Source organism: Myotis lucifugus, unplaced genomic scaffold (genome assembly GCF_000147115.1).
Source record: "Myotis lucifugus unplaced genomic scaffold, Myoluc2.0 scaffold_111, whole genome shotgun sequence".
Classification (NCBI taxonomy): Eukaryota; Metazoa; Chordata; class Mammalia; order Chiroptera; family Vespertilionidae; genus Myotis; species Myotis lucifugus.
The window spans coordinates 417895-443469 of NW_005871159.1; the positions used below are offsets into that span (position 1 = coordinate 417895).

General features: G+C 36.1%; 1 protein-coding gene and 1 pseudogene across 1 annotated transcript in view; both read left to right on the forward strand.

Annotated features, from left to right (window-relative positions):
* LOC102433680 overlaps positions 1–6358 on the forward strand; it is a 23383-nt pseudogene extending 17025 nt beyond the window's left edge.
* The window catches only part of PTCHD4 (patched domain containing 4), a 164047-nt gene that overhangs the window by 77441 nt on the left and 61031 nt on the right, over positions 1–25575 (forward strand). The window lies entirely within an intron of this gene.

Genomic DNA, 25575 nt, shown 5'->3' on the forward strand with positions numbered 1-25575 from the left:
CAAATAAAGAAGAGTGAAAATACAGAAACACAGCACAAACTTGAGAATATCACACAAAATAAAATAAAAAAGAACAAAAATAGCAAAGCAATTAGAGAGATGATTAAGATGGAGACAAAGGGATCAACATAATGATAAGCTGTGATTCTGAAGAAAAAATGCAGAAATATGGGTCAAATATAATATTCATAATTATCCCAATTTTCTTTCAAGCATTAATATTAAAGATAGATGATCTCTGGTATCTAGTAGCTCAGGACACAGCGCTAACATGACCCCTTCTTGAAATAGAAGCTCCTTTATAAAATGTCATTAAAAAAGAATCTAAATGTAAAGAACTCAGAATTGAGAAACCATGATAAAACTATTTAAATATAGAAACAAAGATACAAATTCCTATAATTATAGATATAGAATTGAATGCAACTATATAAATCTCAAAAGTGTAAAACATATAGGGTATCCCCAAAAATGTACACACACACTTAGAATAATTATAAAGGCAGTGTTTATTAAAATACATTTCATTTTTAAAATTGAGCTGTAAGCTATTAAAGTAGGTATACATTTTGGGGGACACCTTCTGCATAATAAACTGGAGAGGAGGAAAGAACTGTGTGTACCTCTTGCCTTTCACAATGAGGAATATACCGATAGTGCTTAGTGTTGAAATATGAAATTTTATAAATGAGCTGATATATTAACTTTTCCTAACTTTTTATCATTTTTACTTAGAAGAATTATTTAGAAACTTTATAATTATAAGCATGTCATATGAAGCTTAGCAATTTATTTTGAGGAACATATTTAAAGACAAAATGTGACATTCCATTAAGTTACCAAATCATTCAGCAGTTGTCATTGACACGAAACAAGTGTATCTAAAACATTACTTAAAATGATTTTTTTTGTATAATCAAATCTCATTTCTTTCTAAATTGATTGAATGATAAAGGGTATTTTTAGATTTTTAAGATGAACAGTTATGGAGGAAAGAGTGTTAAGAATGACAAAGCCCTGCTGGTGTGGCTCAGTGGTTGAGTGGTAACTCAGGAACCAAAAGGCCACCAGTTCTATTCCTGGTCAGGGCACATGCCCATGTTGCAGGCTTGATCTTCGGTAGGAGGCATGCAGGAGGTAGCCAATTGATGATGTTTCTCTCTCGTCAATGTTTCTATCTCTCCAAAAATCCATAAAAAACATATTTTAAAAAAGAATGGCAAAAATGGGATTAAGAATATAGAGAAAGAAGAAATGAATATGAAGACATTTGGAATGGCACTATGCAAGTACAACATGCCGCAATTTTTTTCATGTGTGTTACCTGCCTTTGAGTTGGCTTTGACTTCTAGAGACCCTATGAATGAGTCAGCAAAAAAGAAGAAAAGCAAGCTGGCAGCGCTAGTGGGGGGAAATCATGGAAGGAAAAAAACTAAAACTATGAATGAGTGACATCCACAATGTCCTCTCCTCAGCAGTCCTGCTCAGCTGTTGTAGACTCATGCCTATGGCTTCTTTTATAGTCAGTCCATTGCATATTTGGTCTTCTTTTTCTGCTGTTTTCTATTTCTCCTGGTTCAGGGTGGGGCAAAAGTAGGTTTACAGTTATTTTTATGGAAAATAGTACAATATTTAATAAATACTAATATAAGAATAAACTCCATGCTTTGTGTACTCACAATTGTAGACCTACTTTTGCCTCACCCTGTATTACTGCCTTTTCCAAGGAACCCTGCCTTCTCATGATGTGCCTGAAGTAAGACAGCTTCAATTCTGTTATTTTTGCCTCCAGTGATGTTTCAGGCTTCATTTGTTGTAGGACCCACTAGTTTGTCTTTCTGGTGGTTTGGGATATCTGTAGAGCTCTCCTCTACCACCATATTTCAAAGGAATCAATTTTTTTTTCCCCTATCAGCTTTCTTCACTGTCCAACTTTCACATCTGTACATAGGAGTTGGGGGTACAAGGATGTGGATGATCTTAACCTTGGTCTCTAATGACATACCTTTGTTATGGTGATCTTTCCTCATTCTTCCATTGCTGCCCTTCTGAATCTCAGCCTTCTCCTGAGTTCTTGGCTGCAGTCTCCATCTGCATTGATTACTGAACCAAGGTAGACAAAATCTTTAAACAAGTTCAATGGCTTCATTGTCTATGTTAAATATGTGTATTTCTTCTGTAGTCATGATTTTTGTCTTCTTATTCTTCAAATGCAGTCATTCTTTGGCACTTTCTTCTTTCACTTTCACCAGAAGTCATTTCAAACTATTTGCCTTTTGCCAGCAAGATGGTGTCATCTGTGTATCTTAAGTTACTAATATTTCTTCCACCAATTTTCATTCTTCCTTCCTCTGAGTCTAGCGCAGTTTTTCATCTAGCCTAGATTTTTTCATCACCAAATAAAAATTGTAGCATACCAACATGTGAATATAAAAATGTGGGTTTGTGGCCTAAAGGTTATGGGGTTTACTCTTATTTTAGATAAGGGTAAGCCTACCCTTATTCCATTTAAGTGCCATAAAAATCATCTTCCTTCATGTTTTAATATTCTTAAACATAAAATAGAATTACCTCCTTTCATGGTTAAGAGAATGTGTTTGATCTGCACAGAAACATTTGGATTCTGTGCATGGAATAATTGAATATAAATAGATATTCTCATTGTTCTGGTCCTAGAATAACCAGTTATACAGTGTATTTTAAAACCTAGTGGGGGGGGGGTGGTGGTGAGAGATCAACCAAAGGACTTGTATGCATACATATAAGCATAACCAATGGACACAGACACTAGGGGGGTGAGGGCATGTGCTACTTTGAACAATAATAAAATTTAAAAATAAATAAAACAATGGTCAAAACCTAAAAAAATAAATAAATAATAAAAAATAAATAAATAAAACCTAGTAGAAATAAGACTACTTTCTTGAAAAACAGTATTACTTTCCAGGAAAGAGTATTTGTTCCTTGGACATCAAAAAATGCAGCAAAGCCCTAACCGGTTTGGCTTAGTGGATAGAGCGTTGGCCTGTGGACTGAAGGGTCCCGGGTTCGATTCCGGTCAAGGGCATGTACCTTGGTTGCGGGCACATCCCCAGTGGGTGGTGTTCAGGAGGCAGCTGATCAATGTTTCTCTCTCATTGATGTTTCTAACTCTCTGTCCCTGTTCCTTCCTCTCTGTAAAAAATCAATAAAATATATTTTTAAAAATGCAGCAAAGAGAATATATGAATTATTGTGATTGATTTTGTGAACTTATAGGAAATATAAACTTAGAGCATTTTAGATATATATAGTGCTTTCCTTATGGACCGGGCTCTTATCCAATTAAAAAAAATTATTGATTGATTTTTAGAGAGAAAAAGAGGAAGGGAGGGAGGGAGAGAGGAAGATTTATTGTTCTACCTCATAGAGTTAAGAACAGTGCCTGACACATAGTAAGCACTCAATGAGTGCTATTATTATTGTCATCATCATTATCACTATTATTTCTGTTACTAAAATGCTGATGTGACCTTATTGTACATATAATTTTATTCACCTCTCTAATTATTTTCTTATGATAAATTCCTAAAAGTGAAATTGCTAAGTCAAAGGATATGTGCACTTTTAATAACATTGGCAAATTACTTTTTAACAAGGTTAAGTTAATTTATCTTCTCAGCAGGGCATGACAGTCAGTGTCTGTTTCTTCCAATTCTCACTAATTCTCGATAATTTCATTTTACTAACTGATGAGAACTTAAATAGCAAGAAATGCTATTACAGTTTCATTTTAACTTTTTTTTAAATTGTTGAGTTGAACTTTTAAAAATTAAGGTATAACTCACATAGAACAGTGTATTAGTTTCAGATGTACAACATAATGACTTGATATTTGTATATGTTGAGAAATGATACTACAATGAGTCTAGTTAATAGCCATCAGTATACTTAGCTATACATAATTTTTTATGAGAGTTTTTAAAAATATTTTTATTGGTTTCAGTGAGGAAGGGAGAGGGAGAGATAGATAGAAACATCAATGATGAGAGAGAATCATTGATTGGCTGCTTTCTGTAAGCCCTGCATGGGGGATTGAGCCCACAACCCCTGGCATGTGCCCTGACGGGGAATTGAACTGTGATTTCCTGATTCATAGGTCAACACTCAACCATGGAGCCACACTGCCTGGGCTTGATGAGAATTTTTAAGATTACTCAATTAGCAACCTTCAAATATGTAATATAGTTTTATTAACTATAGTTGCTATATTGTACATTACGTCACCATGACTTATTTGTTTTAGAACCAGAGGTTTGTACCTTTTGACTCTCTTCATCTATTTAGCTCACTCCTCTATTACTTGTCTCTAGCAACCACCAATATGTTCTCTGTATCTATGACCTTGAGTGTTTTTTGTTGTTGTTGTTTTGTGGTCCTTCCTTTCCTTCCTTCCTTCCTTCCTTCCTTCCTTCCTTCCTTCCTTCCTTCCTTCCTTCCTTCCTTCCTTCCTTCTTTCCTTCCTTTTTTCTTTCTTTCTTTCTTTCTTTCTTTCTTTCTTTCTTTCTTTCTTTCTTTCTTTCTTTCTTTCTTTCTTTCTTTCTGTAGATTCTACATATAAGCGAGATCATGGAGTATTTGTCTTTATCTGTCTGATTTATTTCACTTAGCATAATCCTTCCATGTTATTGCAAAGGGAAAATTTCATTCTTTTTTGTGTTGAATAATTTTTCATTGTATATATCTATGCCACATTTTCTTTGCCCAATCATCCATCTGTGAACATTAGGTTGTTTCCATATCATGGCTACTGTAAATAATACTGCAATGACCTTGGGGTGCATTTAACTTTTTGAACTAGTGTTGTTGTGTTTTTTGTTTTTTTCCATTGTCTTTGGGTAAGTAGCCAAAAGTGAAATTGCTAGATCAGATGCTAAACTTTTTAAATCTCCTTATTGGATATTTATATGCTTTGCCATTTTAAAGTGGGATATATTAATTGAACTATTAATTTGTAATGATCCACATTTATAACATAAATGCCTCTGGAAGTATTGATGCATTGAGACATGAGCAGACTTGCAGCCAGAGAATTCACTTCTCACCTGGGAGCAGGAAGCTGAGAAGGCTTTGAGGAAGTTGTCATTTCTCTCTGTGGAGGTAGGATTGTGTGTTTGCTCTTAGAAGACAGCCAGGAAAGCATTCATTTTCTAGGTACTGAACCATACCTATTAAGGGCTGTTAAGGTTGTGGAGACTCCAGCTATAAGCTGAGTGAAGTGTGTAAAATGGGACAGTTTCAGGAAGAGCTTTATCAAAGTAAAGAATATAAGAAATAGGAGAGTGATGTCTCTTGTAAAAATCCCAAAATGGTATTGCCAAGTTGGAAGGACAGGACAGACAAGACATCTGGGAGATGGATGATGACTGAAAGGGGGCAAACAGGGGATCAGACAACAGAGAAGTTGAAGGCTTGTTTGGGGACCAATCTAAAAAATATGATCTATCCCTTCTGGTGCCCATCTTGTATATAAATGACCCAGGATGTCTGTGTAAAATTAAAGTAGTATTTGACTCACTATGCCCTTTTCAAGAGCATGAGTTTCCCTGTTTATCTTTGTATTCAGAATGCTAAGATTATGCCAAATTCATAATAGGGGTGTAAGAAATATTACTAGTTCAACTTAAAAAATAGAGGTAGTAGAACAGTTAGCAAAAGGCCTAGGAAGGTACAGCAATGATGCATGGATGTTTGGAAAAAAAGAGGAATGGAGCTCTTTGCCACATCTACTGTGAGGATGGAGAAATTAGCCTGTCGACATCCCAGAAAATGTGGACATCACTCTGAAGGGACACACAGTTATTGTGAAGGGCCCAGAGGCACCCTGTGGAGGGGCTTCAACCACATCAATGTAGAGTTCAGTCTCGTTGGAAAGAAAAAGAAGAGGCTCCGGGTTGACAAATAGGGAAACAGAAAGGAACTGGCCATGGTTCTCACTATCTGCAATCATGTACAGAACAGGATCAAGGGTGTTAAACTAGGCTTTTGTTAGAAGATGAGGTCTGTGTTTGCTCACTTCTCCATCAAGGTCGTTATTCAGGAGAATGGTTCTCTTGTTGAAATCAGAAATTTCTTGGGTGAAAAATACATCTGCAGAGTTCGGATGAGTTCAGGCTTTGCTTGTTCAGTATCTCAAGGCCACAAAGATGAGTTGATTCTTGAAGGAAACGATATTGAACTTGTATCAAATTCAACTGCTTTGATTCAGCAAGCCACAACAGTTAAAAACAAGAATATCAGAAAATTTTTGGATGGGATCTATGTTTCTGAAAAAGAAACAGTTCAGCAGGCTGATGAATAAGATCTAAGTTGTCCAGCTATAGAAATAGCAAGATGCTGAATGATTTGTCACACTTACTTGCGTTATTTTAAAGATGCAATAAAAGGCTTATATTGGGAAAAAAGAGGAACGGAAAACAATGGAATATGGTTATCAAGGTCAACCTCACCAAGTAAAAATGATACACCAAAGGCAAGGCAAACTTAACAGATAGGCTTAAGGATTGAGAAATCAATGCAAACCAAGAAGATTAGGAATACAGACATTAGAAAACAACAAAGGGGTATCTCGATATTGGGATGAACATCTGTCTCATATGTGCATATATGTTAGAATCTATAACAGGATACATTTTCCAAGTAGATCAGTCATTCATTTACTTACTCAGTAACTATACATTAAGCAGGCATCATGTGGCAGAATATGCTACTCACTGGGCATACGATGGTGAACAAGGTGCATTCTATTACTTCAAAAAGCAAACAATTACAACACTATAAGGCCATGATGAGATTATGAGTTTTTAAATGAGTTTCAATGGACAAGCCTAACCCAGCCATGGAGATGATGCAGGCTTCCCAGAGGAGATGAGAAAATAGGGCTATTGTGATGAATGACTAGTTGAGCTGAGGGAGGGAGAGCTAGAGCGTAAACCCTGAAAGGGGCAGCAGAAGGCACCCCAATATGGAGTTGAGAAAGATTTGAAGGATTCACTCAGGAAACCTCCTGCATTTTGGTGTGCATGAAACCTGGAGCCTGCACAAGAAGCAGGCTTATAATTGATTGGATTTTTAAAAATTTTAACTACCAATTGTATCCTTAGTGGCATGACCTAAAATAAGTACAATTCTTAAATATTATTTTAGAATTGTTGTAAGTACAATGAGACATAGAGTCAAAGATTGGCTAAAACATGTTGAGAATGTTTACATTTTACTGGAATATTTGAGTGTAGCCACAGAAATGTAAGTTCCATGACAGGCCGAACTCAACTATTATTTTTCCCCATTGAATCCCCAATATCTGGAATTATGCCTAGTAAATAAATATCTGTTGATGGAAAGTAAAGGAATGAATGATGCTGCCACAACTTGACAAATGTTTAACATGAAATGCTTTAAATTCCAGACTGGTTTCCGGCTGATATTTTTGCATTTACTGGCCTCCTTCTCTGTTCACGAATAATTTGTGGTCAGCAAATAAAAGTCAGTGTTAATATTAGCCTACCTTAAACACAATTAGCAAGAAAAAGCTTCAAGAAATACAAACATCATGCCTTCTAAAATCAAGTATTTTTCTTAGATTATTTCAGTGTTCTCCACCAGGGACAAGATCCTCCTCCCCACCCAACACACACACACACACACACACACACACACTCACACACACGTGATATTCAGCAATGTCTCAAGACATTTTTTATTGTCTGGACAGGAAGAATGCTACTGGCATCTGGAGAGTAGAAACAGGGATGCTCATAAACATTCTACAACACACAGGATGCCCCCCCCCCACAACAACAACAAAAATATCCAGTCCAAATGTCAGTCATGCTAATGTTGAGAACTCTTGGATATTTTAAATCAGGGTCTCTACTTATTTGGCACAGATTACCAGTGGTGGTTTTACTTTTAATGCTTAGCACTCTTCTAGCTCTTGAAGTCTGTGTTTGTATTACAGAAAATGTGTTTGACTCTTTAACCTAACAAAATATAGTAGAAGGCATAGATGAGAAAATGGATTTTGGCTCTTGAACAAAGTGTGCATGGAAGAGTTAGCCATTTGCCTGCTGCTAAAATGAGATAAAATATTGGAGCCAATTTTTTTCTTGTTTTCTTTCCAGAAAACAAGATCACTGTATTTTCATTTATTTTTAAGGAATGATGGTAATACTTCACTCGCAGTTATTGATAAATAATGGTGAGATTTCAAGCACTGACTTACTAGAGCTTTTTAAAACACATCTTTCACTTTTCCTTTGTTCTTTAGAATTGGAGTTTTATATAAACTCTACCTCTGTAAGTATAAGGATTTATAACCAAGGTTGGTCTTCATTTTTGGCTATAGTACCAGCAGTAGTTAACCACTGGTAGTGGATAAAGTATGAAAACAATTTCTACACGATAAACATAGAGCTTCTGCTCTAAGCCCCCTCACTATCATCCCCAGTGACCCCGCCCCACTACAGACCCTTCTCCATCACCCCACACTTCAGCAATTACAGGGTTAATTATTACCTGCCCTATTAAGTGCCTTTCAGCTCCAATATCTTCAGTTCTGATTGGCTGATTCCAATAGCACTCCCAGCCTCCCCAAGTTGTTAAATACTTTGAAAAGTGTTTTGATTATATCACCAGCTATAATCTTGGTCAGGTAGTTCTGTCATTACTATTGGTGGAGGTGGTGCTTATCTTAAATGCCAATAAGTAAAAGTAGGTGAAAGGCTTCTTTTCCTTGATATCTAGGTATTTGTTTAAATGTTTTCAAAGAAAACAGAAGACCTCAGATATGAACCAAAATTTGGTCTTCCACAATATCTTCCTTTAAGTTCCAGGAAATATATCTATAGCATTTGGCAAATAAATTATGGTAAAAAAAATCATGGCAAAAATGTGACTATTCTGTTCAGGTTCAATTCAAATATGCAATACACAGAGAATTATAAATAATAGTATAAGCACAATTTCTGACTCATAAGAATAAAAAAGTAAGAATAATTTTTACATGGAGAAAAAAATAGTGAGGAAATGAGCAATATGACACAAGTGGTTTAATTATGGAGCACTAAATCCATATAATGAGGGATTAGATATACAAGCATGATAAAAAAAGGAATGACATCATTCAACTCTCAGGCACTAAAATTCATGAAAAGAGATCTCTTGAATTTTAAAATTAAATATATTTTAATACTAATGTCATTATTATTTTTATAAGTTTAATCTATATAAAAAGTACAAAGACAAGAGTAAAAAATAATTCCAAGTCTCACCACTCATAACAATTATTAACAACTGGTGAACCTTGATCTACATGTTGCTTAATGTACTTAGGCAGACATGATGGATGGATGGATGGATGTTTAGATATAAAGATAGGTAGATAGATTAAAAACAAAGTGATATTACACTATGTTTTATTACAAACAATTACATTTTACTTATTCCAAATTTTTAAAAAGCAAAATAATTTTTAGAGTTGAAATTTTTTTCTGAACTTTACACAGAGTTCAAAAAAGATAAGAGATATTCCTTTCTAGAATTTTTATGGATAAGAGAAAAATGCAAAACATTAGGAATTGACGTTTTTTAAATACTTGTTTCTCTTTTTAAGGCCATCCTTATATTTTCCTTAATAGGAAACATTTGAAATTAGCACACTTTCTTATAGCTTCCTCTTTCCCAGCTCCTGAACTTTGTTACTTATTAATAACTTATTCTAATATAGCCATTATCCCCCAAGTTATTTAGGCTTAGTTCTGCATTTAAATAGAGTCCAGGCTCATCATCAGCCTTTTCACTGAATCCATACATGATGTTTCTGCTGTTTCATGATTGATTAAAGAAGTGTACGGTATCTACCTACTTATTATGGACTATGAGGATTTAGCCCATTTATACCAGCTCTGACACACATGTTTACTCCTCACATTCTCTCGTTGTGGTTATATCATCATTTTTATTAAACCAACGGTCTGTGCTTATAATAATATGACTACAAACATTTTTGGAGTTCAGCCATTATTAAATTTCTATCCCATACAGATTTTCCCACAAATTAGTAGTTGCCTTGCTTTTCTATGTTAGTATTGCTTATTCTTTCTTAACTTAGCATTATTTTCCACATGTCACAATGGGTTAGGTCAGTTGTTTCCTCTCAAAGAAGTTGCTTCTAAGGAGCCTTCTATCCTCCTGAGCCAGTGAATTGACTTCTCTCTAAGGCTGCAGCAACCTTGCCACCTCTGGTTGGATGCGACCCCTTTCTTCTATGCCCTATGATTTTGGTCCTATTTCCCAAATCTCATCTTCTTGTCTACATGGAGCACATTTTGAGTAATGAGAATTTGGAGGTAAACATTTGAAATCTTGCATATCTTAAATGGTTTTTTAAAAAATCTTTATTGTTGAAAGTATTACATATGTCCCCCTTCTTACCCATGGACCCCCTCCAGCCCTCATCTTATGCATTAAAAGGTTTCCAGTTTGATTCCTGGCCAGGTCACGCCTGGGTTGTGGGTTTGATCCCCAGTCCCAGTCAGGGCACAACAGAAGTCTCCTATTGAAGTCTTTCTCTCTCTCTCTCTCTCTCTCTCTCTCTAAGCATGTCCTCGAGTGAGGATTTTTAAAAATAATAATAAAATAAACAAAAGAAGTTTTGTGTCAACTTTCTCAGCTTCTTCTTTTATTTTGTTTTAGCCTTGACAGTATTTAAGTCCCAATTCATACTTGAGTTGCAGCTATCTTCTTGTTTCATTGAGGTTAGTGTTTCCATAATTTTCATTTTCTGTTAATTCTGGCAAATTTCAAGGAAGGAGATTGGATTAAAAAATTGTATCCTTTCATCTTCAACTGAAATTTCAGCTACTGAGAATTTTAAATACCTTGAAGCTTTATGTATTCTAGCTTGAGGTAAAATCAAAATTCTTCAAGATTCCTGAAAATAATCTCCTTCTAATGGCTATGCAATTTTATTATATTTTTATTGTTTTTAAATATGTTTTTTATTGGTTTTAGAGAGAGGGAGGGATTGAGAGAAAGAGAAAGAGAGAGAGAGAGAAATAGAAAGACAGATGGGAGAGAGAGAGAGAGAGAGAGAGAGAATATTAACAAGAGAGAAGTGTCAGCATCCTTCCATGTCCTGCATGTGGGCACCTTGGAGAGGCAAGAGAACGCTCTGGGTAAGGTGGCCTCAGGGGAACTGCTCCTCAGATTAACCTTCCTGAGGCTCTTACCCTCAGAGGCTGGGTGTCCCCACTGGGGATTGAGCCTGGAACCTGGGCATGTGCCCTAATTGGTAATTGAACCAGTGACCTCCTGGTGCATGGGACAGCACTCAACCACTGAGCAACACTAGCCTGGCTTAACTTATATTTGTTTTTTTATTATGGCAAAATTTAATCTTCAATATTTACTTCATAACTTTATGTTTACTAATTCTTGAGTTTTAGAATATTTCAACTTTATATAAAACTATCTATGATAGGTAGTGAGTGTAAATTTTTAAAAATATTTTTTAAGGATAAGTCAATAATGATATAACACATATATTTCCTCAGATTTTTTGCTGTGATGCTTGATAGTATTAGATGTATGACCACTGTTTTTTTGTTTGTTTGTTTGTTTGTTTACATTTCTTTTTGTATTTGAAATCATTAAGGCCCTATTAAAACAACAGTCTTACCCTGTGTGTAATATTTTGGGCTATTATGAGATCTTTATAAGGAGAGTAATTGGAAATACTTCTTTCTCCAGATCCTTTAAAAGGTACAAGTTTGCTTTTAAGACTTCTAGAACCACAGTGCTATAAAGTGTAATTCGAAGCCTGCATACTTTTGTAACTGGTCTTCATGAAAAATTATTTATCCTTAAATATATTCTAACTAGAGGCCTGATGCACGAAATTCGTGCAAGAGTAAGCCTCCCTTTCCCTGGCTGCTGGCACCGGCTTCCCTCTGACACCTGGGACCTGGGCTTCTCTCTGGCCACCAGCAGGCACCTGGGACCCAGGCTTCCCTAGGCTTTTTCTGGAAGGACATATGATCTAATTAGCATATTATGCTTTTATTATTATAGTTATTTTCTCATTAGTACCCCATTTAAAAGGCCTGGAATAGTAAGAGGAATAATGATGAGTAGAAGCAGTAATGATGGCCAGGTATTTTCCATCTAATGACTAGCAGGAACTCTATTAGAAACAGAAATGTGTAACAACAGTTATCAATATTGTACTACCATGTTCCACAAGAGTTCATTGCAAGTAAGACACACACTGTTATTTTTAAATCTTCATAATACTCTACAACATGGCAATGATGTACTGCATAGGAGAAAAAAATATCCTTTCAAACTAAACTTTAGTGTTGGAGTATATTTTGCTAATTACAGTGGGGCCTTGACTTACGAGTTTAATTCATTCCGAGACTGAGCTCATTAAGGAGCTCGTTAAGGAGCTCGTTAACTCAAATTACTCTATCAACTCAATGCAAAAAATCGGCCTAGAGACAGCTGGTATCTCAAAAAACTTGTTAGTTGGGACACTCGTAAGTCATGGCCCCACTGTATTGCAAAGTTATTGCAGGTCTCAAACAACCAAACTCTTAAACACAAATGTGGAATGTATGGTGTGGGAACACTGTATTAGGATTAAAACATTTATTTCCAAGGTGAAAGTGCTTTAAAAGCAGTGTTGTAGGTATCAAAAGTTAGATAACATATGCATAAATGTGGAAATACGGTTGATATATCTAGAACTGTCAGTCTGCATTTTTTCCAAAAGGAAAAAAAAATCTTTCAATAACAACATAGGATATATTATTGTCAGTCTGTGGCAGAGAAATGTATGCTCACCATGCAATTTTCAGCCCCCTAATAGTTAAGATCTATGTGAGTAGTTCTGGCTAATTAACTCTCAAAAGGGTTCTGTGTGTCACTTCTAGTCTAAGCCTATGGAAACCTACATTTGATGTTTCAGTCTTGCTCTTGTTTTGCTGCAGCAGACTTGGAGTTCTTAGTATCTTAATCTCAGAGCTTCAATAGCCCGAGTGCTTGAGTGAAGGAGTGGAGCAAAGTCCCCACTAATCTGCAAAGGACATATAATATGAATAGGAAGGAAACTCTGGCTATGTTGAGTAACTGGAATTTTGTTGGTACATTTTATCTTTCAACAAATATGTTTATTTCATACTAGAGGTCTGGTGCATGAAAATTTGTGCACTGGGGTGGGGAGGGAGTGTCCCTCAGCCTACCCCCTCTCAAAGTCTGGGAGTCCTCAAAGGATGCCCCCATCACACCTCTGCTGCTGCCACTGCCAGCCATGCAAGCCTTGGCTGGCTCTTGTTGCCTGAGCCTTGGACTGGCCCTGGGCGGTAGCAGCCACTATCTGCAGCTTGCCTGAGCCTCAGGTAGCCACTGCGTCTTTGTCTGGAAGAATGTCCGGATGATCATCCGGAAGATGTCCAGTCTAATTAGCATACTACCCTTTTATTAGTATAGATAATTTATTTGATTCATTGGCATGAACATTTTAATAATATTATCTTATCATTTCAATATCTGTAGAATCTGTGGTGATGTAACCCCTTTCGCTCCTGAGAATGGTTCATTTTTATCTTCTCTCCTTCCTGTTAAGTCTAGCTAGAGGTTAATTTATCTTTTTGGTCTTCTCTACAAACAATATTTTGTTTCTATTGATTTTTCTACCTGTTTTAAATTTTCTACTTAGTTGATTTGTACTCTCGCGTACTGTTTTTTTCTTTTGCTTACTATGAGTTTAATTTCATCTTTCTGTAGAAACTGAGATCATTGATTTGAGATTTTTCTTCTTTTCTGACATAGGTGTTTAGTTAGTGCAATAAATCTTCCCCTAAGTATTGATTCAGTGGAACATAGTTTGGTAGCGTGTTTAATTTTTATTCAGGTCAAATGCTTTCTAATTTTTTTCCTTTGATCCATGAGTTAAATATGTTATTTAGTTTCCAAGTTTTTAAGGGTACTCCAGATATTCTTATACTATTGATTTCTAATTTAATTACATTTTCGTTAGAGAACACACTTTGCATGACTTGAAGTCTTTCAAATTTATTGAGACTTGTTTGATGGCCCAGAACACAGTCTATATTGATAAAGATTCCCTGTGCATTCTGCAGTTGCTGCTGCTCCATAAATTTTAGCTGGTTGATAGCATTCTTTCAGTAATTTATCAGCTTACTGATTTTTTAATCTACTTGTTCCAGCAATTATTGAGAGAGGGTTACTGAAATCTCTGACTGTAATTACGGATCTGTCTCTCTTTTTGCAGTTCAATTCTTGAAGCCCTATCATTAGGTACATGAACATTTAGGATTATTATGAACCTCTGATGTACTGACCCAGGAATAATTATGAAATGATCTTCGTTATCCCTGGTAGTATTGTTTATAATGAAATTTGCATTGTTAGATATTAATATAGTCACTCCAGCTTTCATTTGGTTACTGTCAACATGGTATGTCTTTCTCTGTTCTTCTTTTAATTGATCTATATGTTTACATTTTAAGTGAGTTTCTTATAGATGCTGAAAGTTGGATCTTGCTTTTTTTACTCCCATATGACAACCCTTTTAATTGGGGCATGTAGTGCATTTATATTTCATGCCATTTTGATGATTCAAGCTAGGTCTATCATTTGCTTATCTATCCTTTGTTTCTTTTAATTTAATTTTATTTTTTCTATCTTCCTTTGGTGTTTTTTATTGGGTGGTTTTTGTTATTCCATCTTATCTCCTTGAGTAACTTATTAGCTATACCTCTTTGAGTTCTTTTATTATTATTTAAATGGTTGATCTAGAGTATATAGTATACATCCTTTTTATTTATCCTTATCCAAGGATATGTTTTACTGTAGAGAGAGAGAGAGAGAGAGAGAGAGAGAGAGAGAGAGAGAGAGAGAGAAAGAGAGAGAAACATTTATGTGAGAGAAACATTGACTGGCTATCTCCCATACACACCCCAACCAGGAAACAAACCTGCAACCCAGGCTAATGCCCCAACCAGGAATAGAATCCCTGACCCTGCAGTGTACAAGACAGTGCTCCAACTGAGTGAGCCACACCAGCCAGGGTTATAGTAAACATCTTGAACATCAAAGTTTGCTTTGAAGGGATATTATACCACTGTACAGATAGAATAAGAACTTTATAATGGTACTAGAGGCCCGGTGCATGAAATTTGTGCATGGGTAGGGTCCCTAGGCCTGGCTGGCAATCAGGGCTGATCAGACCCTTCCTTTCCCGCCAGCTGGGGTCTTCCTTCATTTTGTGCTGCCCCCTGGTGGTCAGCGCATGTCATAGTGAGCATTCGAACTTCCAGTCAAACTCCCCAGGGGACAATTTGCATATTAGCCTTTTATTATATAGGATACTTCCATTTCTCCCTTCTCAGCCTTTTCATTGTTATCATACATTATTGTTGTCATGTGTTTACAGTTTTTAGAAACCCTATGTTACATTGCTATTATTTTTAAATTATTAACTTGTAAAATATTTAAATAAGAAAAAAGTGTATATTTTCCCATATAACTACAATTTACATTGTCTTTTGTTCTAATATATAGATCCTTATTTCCATCTGTTATCATTTTTCTTCCTTTGAAGGACTTCCTTTAATATTTCTTTAAAAGTGTTTATTTTGGCCCTGGCCAACTTTGCTCAGTGGATAGAGCATTAGCCTGCGGACTGAATCATTAGCCAGGTTCGATTCCAGCCAAGGGCACATGCCTGGGTTTCGGGCTCAGTCTCCAGTGGGGGCGTGCAGGAGGCAACCGATCAGTGATTCTCTCTCATCATTGATGTTTCTATCTCTCTCTCCTTCTCCCTTCCTCTCTAAAATCAATAAAGAAATATATTTTGGAAAAAAAAATAAAAGTGTCTATTTGCCTTCATGTCTGAAAGGTATTTTTTCTAAATAATATATTTCTAGATTGGCAGATTTTCTTTTCTTAATTTTTTTAATCCTCACCAAGGATATGTTCTGTTGTTGTTGTTGTTGTTTATTTGATTTTAGAGAGAGAAGAATGGACAGAGAGGGAGAGAGGGACAGAGGGAAAGGAACATCGATGGGCCTCCCATACACGCCTCAATTGGGGATCTAATCTGTATTTTAGGTATATGTCCTGACTGGGAATTGAACCTGAACCTTTTGGTGTATGGGATGATACTCAAACACAGTGAGCTCTCGGCCAGGGCTTCTTTCAGTATTTTAAAGATGTTGCTCCATATCTTCTTGCTTGCATTTTTTCCCCAATGTGACACTGCCTGTCATCTTTATCTTTGTTCCTTTGTATATATCATTTTACTCAGGCTGCTCTTAATATTTTCTTTCAAAAAAATCTGGTTTTGAACAAAACCTGTTTTTTACAATTTGATGGTGATGTGCCTTAATGTAGTTTTCATCATGTTTCTCGCAGTAAGCTTCTTGAGTCTTGGATTTATTTTTTCAACAAATTTGGAAAAAATTTGTCCATTTCTTCAATTATTTTGTCCTTATTCCCCACTTAGGGACTACAATTCCATATATATCCTACAGCTTGCAGTTGCCCCACTGTTCACTGATACTCTGTTCATTTTTTAAACTTGTTTTTTCTCAATTGGGTTCATTGTGGATTGTTTCTATTCTGGGTCTTGAATTTACTAACCTTTTCTTCTGCAATGTCTAACTGCTATTAATCCCATACAATATATTTTTCATTTCAGAAATTATAGTTTTTATGTCTAGAATTTAGAGTTTGGTCATTTTTAGATTCTATATCCCTGCTTAAATTTTTGCCCATTTACCAGGGATTACTGTCTTTAACTATCTCTTATGCACTAGTGGCCTGATGCATGAAATTTATGCAAGGAGTTCGGCCCTTGCAGCCCCAGTTGCCTTGGCACTGGAGCCCTGGCTGCCTCAAACTCCAGCTACCTTGCAGCCCCATGGCCCTGCCCCTGCCTACTGGTCATTCTGGAAGTTCGTTCCACCTCTGGTCTAATTAGCATATTAGCTCTTTATTATATAGGATTGTTTTGAAACTACTTGGTACCATTTGTCACGTGCTTGTGGTTGTTTCAGGTTGGGGGAGAAATGATAAATAAGGTTCCTGCAATTCTATCTTGTCTAAAGGGAAAGTCCAAGCCACTGGTATTTTGAGATTATTTTGTTACCACAACATACTCTAGTCCAGTGGTCAGCAAACTCATTAGTCAACAGAGCTAAATATCAACGGTACAACGATTGAAATTTCTTTTGAGAGCCAAATTTTTTAAACTTAAACTATATAGATAGGTACATTGTTATTAACTTAATTAGGGTACTCCTAAGTTGGCCTTTGCTAAAAACGTTCTCAATCTGATTGAGGTACGTTCCCTGAGGTCGACCCCTTCCAACTCTCCATCCACACTCGTCTTGTAGCCAGTCTCACTCAACTCCTGCATGAATCGCGTGCCTCCCCTGCGCAGTGTCTCCCGTCGTCGCCCGACCGACCGACACTCCCCACTTCTTCTAAGGCCACTTCTTCAAAATAGACTCGCCCAGGCTGAAAACTGACTTCTGTGCATGGGCCATGAAGTTTCAATCGCACTGTACGTGCCCGCCCGCATATGGTATTTTGTGGAAGAGCCACACTCAAGGGGCCAAAAAGCCGCATGTGGCTCGCGAGCCGCAGTTTGCCAACCACTGCTCTAGTCTATCCTGACTAATATATATACATTATTACCAAATTAGAAAGACTATTATCAAAGTGGCAGTTAATTTGAAATAAAAACAAAATCCACAGTGATTTAAGACATCTTTAACTTTCTTGTTATAAAAGGACATTAGATTTTCTATTAGTAGAAAGAGGACTCTTTCAAATAGTTAGAATTCTATATAATACACTTTTGGAAAATAATGTGGATTTGGTTTTCTCCAGCTCCCAATGGACAGCATTGTTTAGCATTGGAGTATAAGAAGTATGTGGATCTAGTCTTAAGTTTAAATAGTGGAAATACATTTACAACATTTCTTGTGATGGAGGGATTGGGGTGGAAACATTAACTAATTCAGATTAAACTTTATAAGAGATGCACCATATGTTACATGGCCTGAAAATTCATAACAGGAAAAGAACACACAGCTTTATCAATAATATTTCTGCATGGTCTCATAAATAATGGAAATTTGACCTGCAATAACAGATGTAGCTTAAGTAATGGCTCAAAGTGGGCTTTGAGAATTCACATCCTATGCAATAACTTGTCTTTGTTGAATGAAATTATGCTTGCTTTTTACTTTTAGCTATTAAGTTTTTTAAATTTTCTCTCTGTTTAAAAGTCATTTAATCCATTACAGGCAATTTAGAAAAATGATAAAAAGTATTCATATTCTCACTACCTTAAAATAATCATTTAAAAATACTTTTATTATCTTTTAACTAGAGGCCCAATGCATGAAAATTCATGCACTGGAGGGGGAGTCCCTCAGCCTTGCCTTCCCCCTCTCACAGTCCTCAGGGGCAGGAGGCAACCCAGCGATCAGGGGAAGGCGACGCCCCATCACACCTCTGCTGCTGCCACTGCCCGCAGCACAAGCCTTGGCTGGCCCTGGTTACCTGAGCCTCGGATGGGCTGGGGGGCAGAGGGAACTGGGCGCCGCCATCTTTGAGGGCGGGCAGTCAATTAGCATATTCTTTCCTTATTGGCTGTGGGCAGTGGGCAGTGACATCATGAGGGTCAATTAGCATATTCCCTCTTTATTAGATAGGATTCTTACCCGTGTGTGTGTGTGTGTGTGTGTGTGTGTGTGTAACAGTTTAACCCAAAAGTACATAGCTTAGCATAGTATATGCTAATGTAAGAATGTAAATATACATTCTTACATGTCAGCTAATATATAATGAAACTAAGTTAAAAACTCTCTGGCTTCAAATCCTTGTCCTGCCACCATCTAGCTCTTTGGTTCTGGCCAAATTACTTATATCTCTGTGCCTTTTCTGTATAATGTGAAAAACAACATTACCTACCTCATGAGGATGTTTTGAGGATCAAATGGAATAATATTTTTTAAAATACTTAAAATAGAGACTGGTACATACTAAGCCCTCACTTAATATTAGCTATTGTTATAGGTACATGTTTCTATAGGTTCTTCATAATTGTTTTTTAGGACCATATTTTAGCATCTTTTACTAGTAAGTCTGTAATTTACTGAATCAATTCCTAATTTTTATTCAAATCATTTCTGTGTCATAATAGATAAGGCTACAAAGAAATCTTCACATACATATCTCCAATTCTGTTGAATTATATATCAGAATAGGGTAATTGTGTGACATTGTTTGCATGTGATACTCTTTTCCAAAAGGTCTGTACCAAAATACAATTTGTTTCTTGAATTAGTAATTATTTTTTAAAAAGAATTGGCATTTTCTGTAATGATCAACCTAAAGCAGATGGTAGATTGAAAAATCACTTAAAAATCTTAAGTTCTTGAATGCTTATATCATAGATTGACAAGCTCTCTATCCACCCATGTGTAACAATATACTGTCTTGATGAAAAGAATATATCGTTTTACTGCATTTATTCATCCAGAAACAACATGAATTGGAGCAGAAGTAACATAAAAAGAAGAGCTAAATATACATTCTCACATGTCAGCTAACATATAATGAAACTAATATATAATAAAACTTCATTTTATTGTAATTAAAATAATTATCTTTCCTCAAAAAGACACATGCTTCATAAATTATTGAAACAAAAGTTTAATTTAGATAAAAGGTGTGAGAAAGTGGGAGGTAGTTCTCAAACTGTAGGAGTGGCAAGGATCTAGAAGCACATGTGGGGCCAGACATGGTACTGTGGCCATTTTGAGCTATCTGCCACATTAATACTTTAGCAATGCAACTAATGCTACAAAACACTAGTCCTGCCATTTACTAACAGTATATCAATACTAATACTGCAGTGCTTAACATATGCCTCTGGTGGTAACTTCCTCACTTGAGTGTACTCTCTGATTTTCTTTTTCATTGGACACAGGCTGCCTGAAAAGAGGATTTATGCCTTAATCATATTTTATTTCAAAACGTAGCACAAGACTTAGTGCAGAACAGGCTCTTAATAACATGTTTACTGCATGAGTGGAAAGTTTGAATCATCACAAGTAAAAATTACAACATAATATAAAGTCTTTCTAAAACAATTCTAATTCATTAGTAAACTAGTTATCCTTCAATAGCAAAGTGAAAAAGATTGTATCAAAATAGGAAACACTTAAGAGGTTTAAAAAAGAAGAACTCTTCTTAAATATTAAATTAGGATGAAAAATCTTTCCCTCAGGAAGTGTTAGTGGGGAAATTATACATTTAGAAGATACTATACTGCTTGGCTTCTGCTCCTGCGATCCATTTTGGTAGACAGCATTCAAAATTGAAGGAAGGTTCCAATTTAGACCAGATAGTGTATTGCATAATGATATCATTTAAGCAGTCAGTGTTTTCCTGGGAAATTATTTCATAGTCCTTAGTTACATCAATATATCACTCAAATATTCTTTTCTTAATGGAATATTTTTACATGCAAAGCACTTTGGACAAGATTTATGTGGCCTCATTCTACTTCTCCTTTAATGTATTTTATGTGCTTTATGCATTATATTCTGATTCCAATATTTCAATGACCACCCTGATTTTCATCAAAATCAATATTATGCCATTTTGTGTTTATACTAGAATATTTCCTGTAGGGATATCTCAGAGCATTTAACCTGGTAGAATTCTTTTTGAGATGTATAGTACAGGAGTGATTTTTATCTATATTCCAATTAAGGTAACAAAGGGTAAAAAAAAAATGACTTCTTAAATAAAATAGCATCCCAACTTAAATCTCACACTAGCATGCAAGTGGAACATTTTTTTTTTATAATGATTTTCCCCACTCAGCAGAATTATTAACTTTTTTTTTGTTCCGAGCCATTGGAAATGTTGATGGAAGATAAGGACCTCAGAGTAAAAACAAACAGATACATACACATAGTTACTCAGTCATATATATATATATATATATATATATATATATATATATATATATATATTTAGATAGATAGATAGATATAGATAGATATAGATATATATTTGCATACAGTTGCCAAAGCTGTTACAACTTTCAGCAGAACATCCATTATCCAGAAGTTAAGATGTGGACTCTTTTTCTCGAAGGCATATTTTATCATTGACATTGTCATCATCATTATCATCATCATCATCACCACCATCAATATATGTTGTTTCTATAGTAGTTCAGAATGTTAATGTATGTGAATCTATATTGTTTGATTAAACCAGCCAAAGGCAAACCCGTCTTGTCACCCCGAAACCCTTAGCCTCTGAATTGTCATCATACAGTTTTCTTGATCTAAGAAACAGAGTTACTTGTTTATTTGGTTATTTATTTTCCTAACTTATTTGTTTATTGTCTGTCTCCAAGTAACTCCAAGAAGATATTTGGCCTGTTAATTTACTACTGATTTCTAGAGCTTTGAATTATAGACTTAATACTTTTTTATTAAATACATGAACTGCAATGAATTCAATGAGTATGGAGTGAGGTTAAAGAAGGAAGAGTGGCCAGGCTGGGCATGATTCAGTGGTTGAGCATCAACCTATGAACCAGGAGGTCACAATTCGATTCCTGGTCAGGACATATGCCCGGGTTACAGACTCGATCCTGTCAATCAATGATTCTCTTTCATTATTGATGTTTCTATTTACATCTCTCTCTCCTTTACTCTCCAAAATTTTTATATATATATTAAAAGGGAGAGTGCAGTTAGAGAAATATAAAAAAGGGAGAGTGCAGTTAGAGAAATATAAAGTTTTAGGAAGAAGCAAGCAAGGCCTTGAGTGTGGACTTGATCCCTAGGGAGCCAGTCCTTATTTAGATATATAAGGTTGAGAGAGCATCAGGATTGCAGTGTAGAGATTGGATTAGAGGGATGCAGTGTAGAGATTGGATTAGAGGGAAGCCAGATTGAAAGCAAGAGACTGGTTAGGAGAACTTAAAGAAATCCAGGCTTTCTGTTTCCCATTTTAAAATTAAAATTTACACAAACAGATATAGGAGTAAGACAAAAGAAAACAAATTAGAACCACATATGTAGTAGACAAATTCTGCAGTAACCCCTTTGTTACCCAACTCTGAATATCCATGCTTTTGTGTGATCCCTCTCCTTCAGGGTGATTACTGGGCATGTGGCTTATTTTAAATCAATGGAATTCAATAAGAATAATGGGATGCACAACCATGAATATGTTACATGGGTGTATTTAATAGAGAGACTCTCTCCCTTGCTGGCTGAGTCTTAATTCTACAACCAGAAAGAACTGAATCTGGTCAACAATTATGTGATGTTAGAAGTGGATGCTTCCCCAGTTCAGCCTTCAGATGAGACCTCAGCCCCAGCCAACACCTTGACTGTAACCCCAGGAGTTTCTGAAGTACAGAAGCCAGCTATGCCTTGCCTAGACTCATGACCCACAGAAACGATGATGTAATTAATGAGTGGTGTTTTAAGCCATTGCATTTCTTGTTATATAAGTATATAGCAATAGATAATTAACACCACATATTAAAAGAAAAAAAGATAAGAAGGAAGACCATAGAGACTAAGCATGAAAATTGCCTCAGAAGTGGACAATACCCTATGAGTGAATTAAAATAATGGCAAAAGGCTAGCAAGGCCCTGATATCTCTACCCACAAATTTGGAGTTCGTTTTCTTTTATAGTGCTTATCATAATATAATAAAATCTGGTTTTCCAGTATTTGCTGGATTCCTATCTCTTCCAAAAAGACTTTAAGCTTCCTAATACCGAGGATAGTGGTAACACTTCTTTTGTTTCACACTGTGTCCCAGGATTAGCACAGCCTAGCAGAGAGTTGTCACTCAAAAATACATCTATTTAAAATATTCGATGGGTGAGTGAAAGCAGAAACTGCAGCAAGTTCCTGAGGCCTAAGATCTCTGGTCCAAAGTTGTATGTTAAAGACACCTGACAGAGAGCCCTGAGAATCTGGCTATAGGAGACACATTGGCAATTATTTCTTAGAGAAACGCTGTTCTTATCAAGCCTAGGCAGACCCTGATGAACTCCAGTCAGTTGCAATTGAAAGACAGCTCCCTGTGACTTTTTTATCTTTTTTATCCTTTTCCAGATTTAGCGCCTTTCTGATTTGAGAATCCTTTGTTCACCCCACCCCACCCCACCTGTCTTCCAATCCAACATGCATTTTCTCCAAGCATATTGTCTTCTGTCTTCTAATGTCGAAAAGAAAAAAAAAAAAAAAAGCATAAACTGTGCTTCATTAATCATTCCTCACACTCCTTGCTCTGGTGGCAGATGTGTGATCTGCCTTCTGAGGAAGTCCAGTGGCTCTTCAGGTCCCCACAGCAGATTTCCCCATCAAAGCTCTAGGAAAATTGGCACCAGATCTGCAGAGTCAGCCTTTTGCTTCTGCTTATTTCTAAACCCCCCAATGCCACCAACCTTCTGACATCATTTTCTCTCCCAGAGTTTATTCTGAGAATTCTCACTGTTCAACACCTTGATTTTACCTCTTTGATACCTTTTGTCTCTTTTGTCACTTTGATATTATGCATCCGAAACATTTACTTTGTTTTTTAATTGCCAAAGATGCCATCTACAGAAGCAAGTTTGAAGTTCATTTTATACAACTACTGTTAGGAAACTCAGAGCAAATTTAGTGTTTGTTTAAAATAACCTTTCCCCCCTTTATTGCCAAAGGAACATGTAGTCAAACTATGTAGATACATAACAAAGATAAGAAAAAACTCTAATGTAAGCAATAACCACTGTTAGCATCATATTAATTTTCTTCAGATATTGCTCTGTGGTGAGTAGGAAAGAAAATTGTATTAATCCATTTCTTTTATTCAGAAATACGGCATTTTAGATGTTCAAGAAAACATGCAGCCGAGACCGGTTTGGCTCAGTGGATAGATTTTGTAAAAATATTTCTTTATAGTAGAGGTGACCTGGCAGTAAAGGAAGGGAAAGAATCAGAGGTTACAAATGACAGGGAAGCTCAAATCCAGAGAGGTAACTGTGCCTTGAAATCAGTGTTTGCCCTAAGGAAAACTAGTGGCCCCATGGTCAAGGCTTGGGTTTCAATGGGTGAGGCCTGAGTAAGACAGGAGGAAAAGCCTAGCAACTGAGTTAAATCAGAGACAGAATTTGGATCTCACATATGAGGTGATTTTTTTAGGTTGAACTGGGGAAAACTGAATCAGCAAGAGAGCAACAGTGGGGAGTACATGTCTATCTCTAATTCTATGCTCAGAAACAAACATAGATGTTCTTTTAAAAATATACACTTTAAGTGCTATCTTGAAATAATTCCAGGAAATAAAGTTTCATATAAAGCTCATGATTACAAACAATGATGGACAAGATACAGAGAAAGACAGATATCACACGATCTCATTTATATGTGGATACTAATGAACAAAATAAACTGACAAAGAAAACAAAAACAGAGGCATGGATACATGGAACAGACTGATAGCTGTCAGAGGGGAGGGGAGAGGGAACTGGGAGAAAGAAGGAGAAGGGATTAGCCAAAGCACATATATGCATAACCCCTGGACACAGACAACAGTGCGATGATGGCCAGAGGGAAGATGGGGAGGGGGCTGGGTGGAGGTGGGCAAATGGGTGGAAAATGGGGACATCTGTTAATAGTTTCAACAATATAAAAAATATAAGAAACCAGAGGGGGAAAAAGAGTTACAGAAGGCGCAAACTGCAGAATCAGACTTCAGAGATTATAGACCTTTGTATTATTCAGTATAATAAATAAACTAGGCATATTACACATGTTTCAAAAAGTAAAAAGAAGAGTGATGAAGGGTTTCAAGATTTTCAAAATTGAAAAGGCAGATTTAAGAAAGAACAAAAAGAGCTTCTAGAAATAAAAAAAATCAATATAATGATTAAATTTTAAAGTCTGTGGGTGAGACCTAGAGAGAAGGTAAACTGTACTACAGAGGCGAAGAAATTTCAGAATACTGCACTTAGAGACAGAGACAAAAATTATGAATGAAATGCTATTCTATGCAGGCTAGAATGAGAAGATTTAACACACATTTAATCTTCTTGCTGAAAAAAAATCCATCAGCAGTTGGTTGAATCTGGGCATGCTAAGTAGCAACTATAGAGTAAAATAATTCTATGCAGATTTTGGACTGTGCAGTTTCAGCGCCCCTAACCCGCAGTGTTCAAAAGTCAACGTATCTCACTGCCTGGAAGAAGTAAAGTGATTCCATCACCTTTGGGTTTGTCATTTTATCTGTTTTACCTGTTTATCATGTACTTGTCATAATTATTCCTACTGGATACATGACCCTACAATCACCACATTCTCAAATGTCTCCTGGGTCCATTTCCTTTTTCAGACTTTGAGCAGACGTAAACAAGAAAGGGTGGAAAGAGAAGAGCAGGGGAGGAGCAGAGAAGAGTCAGCAAA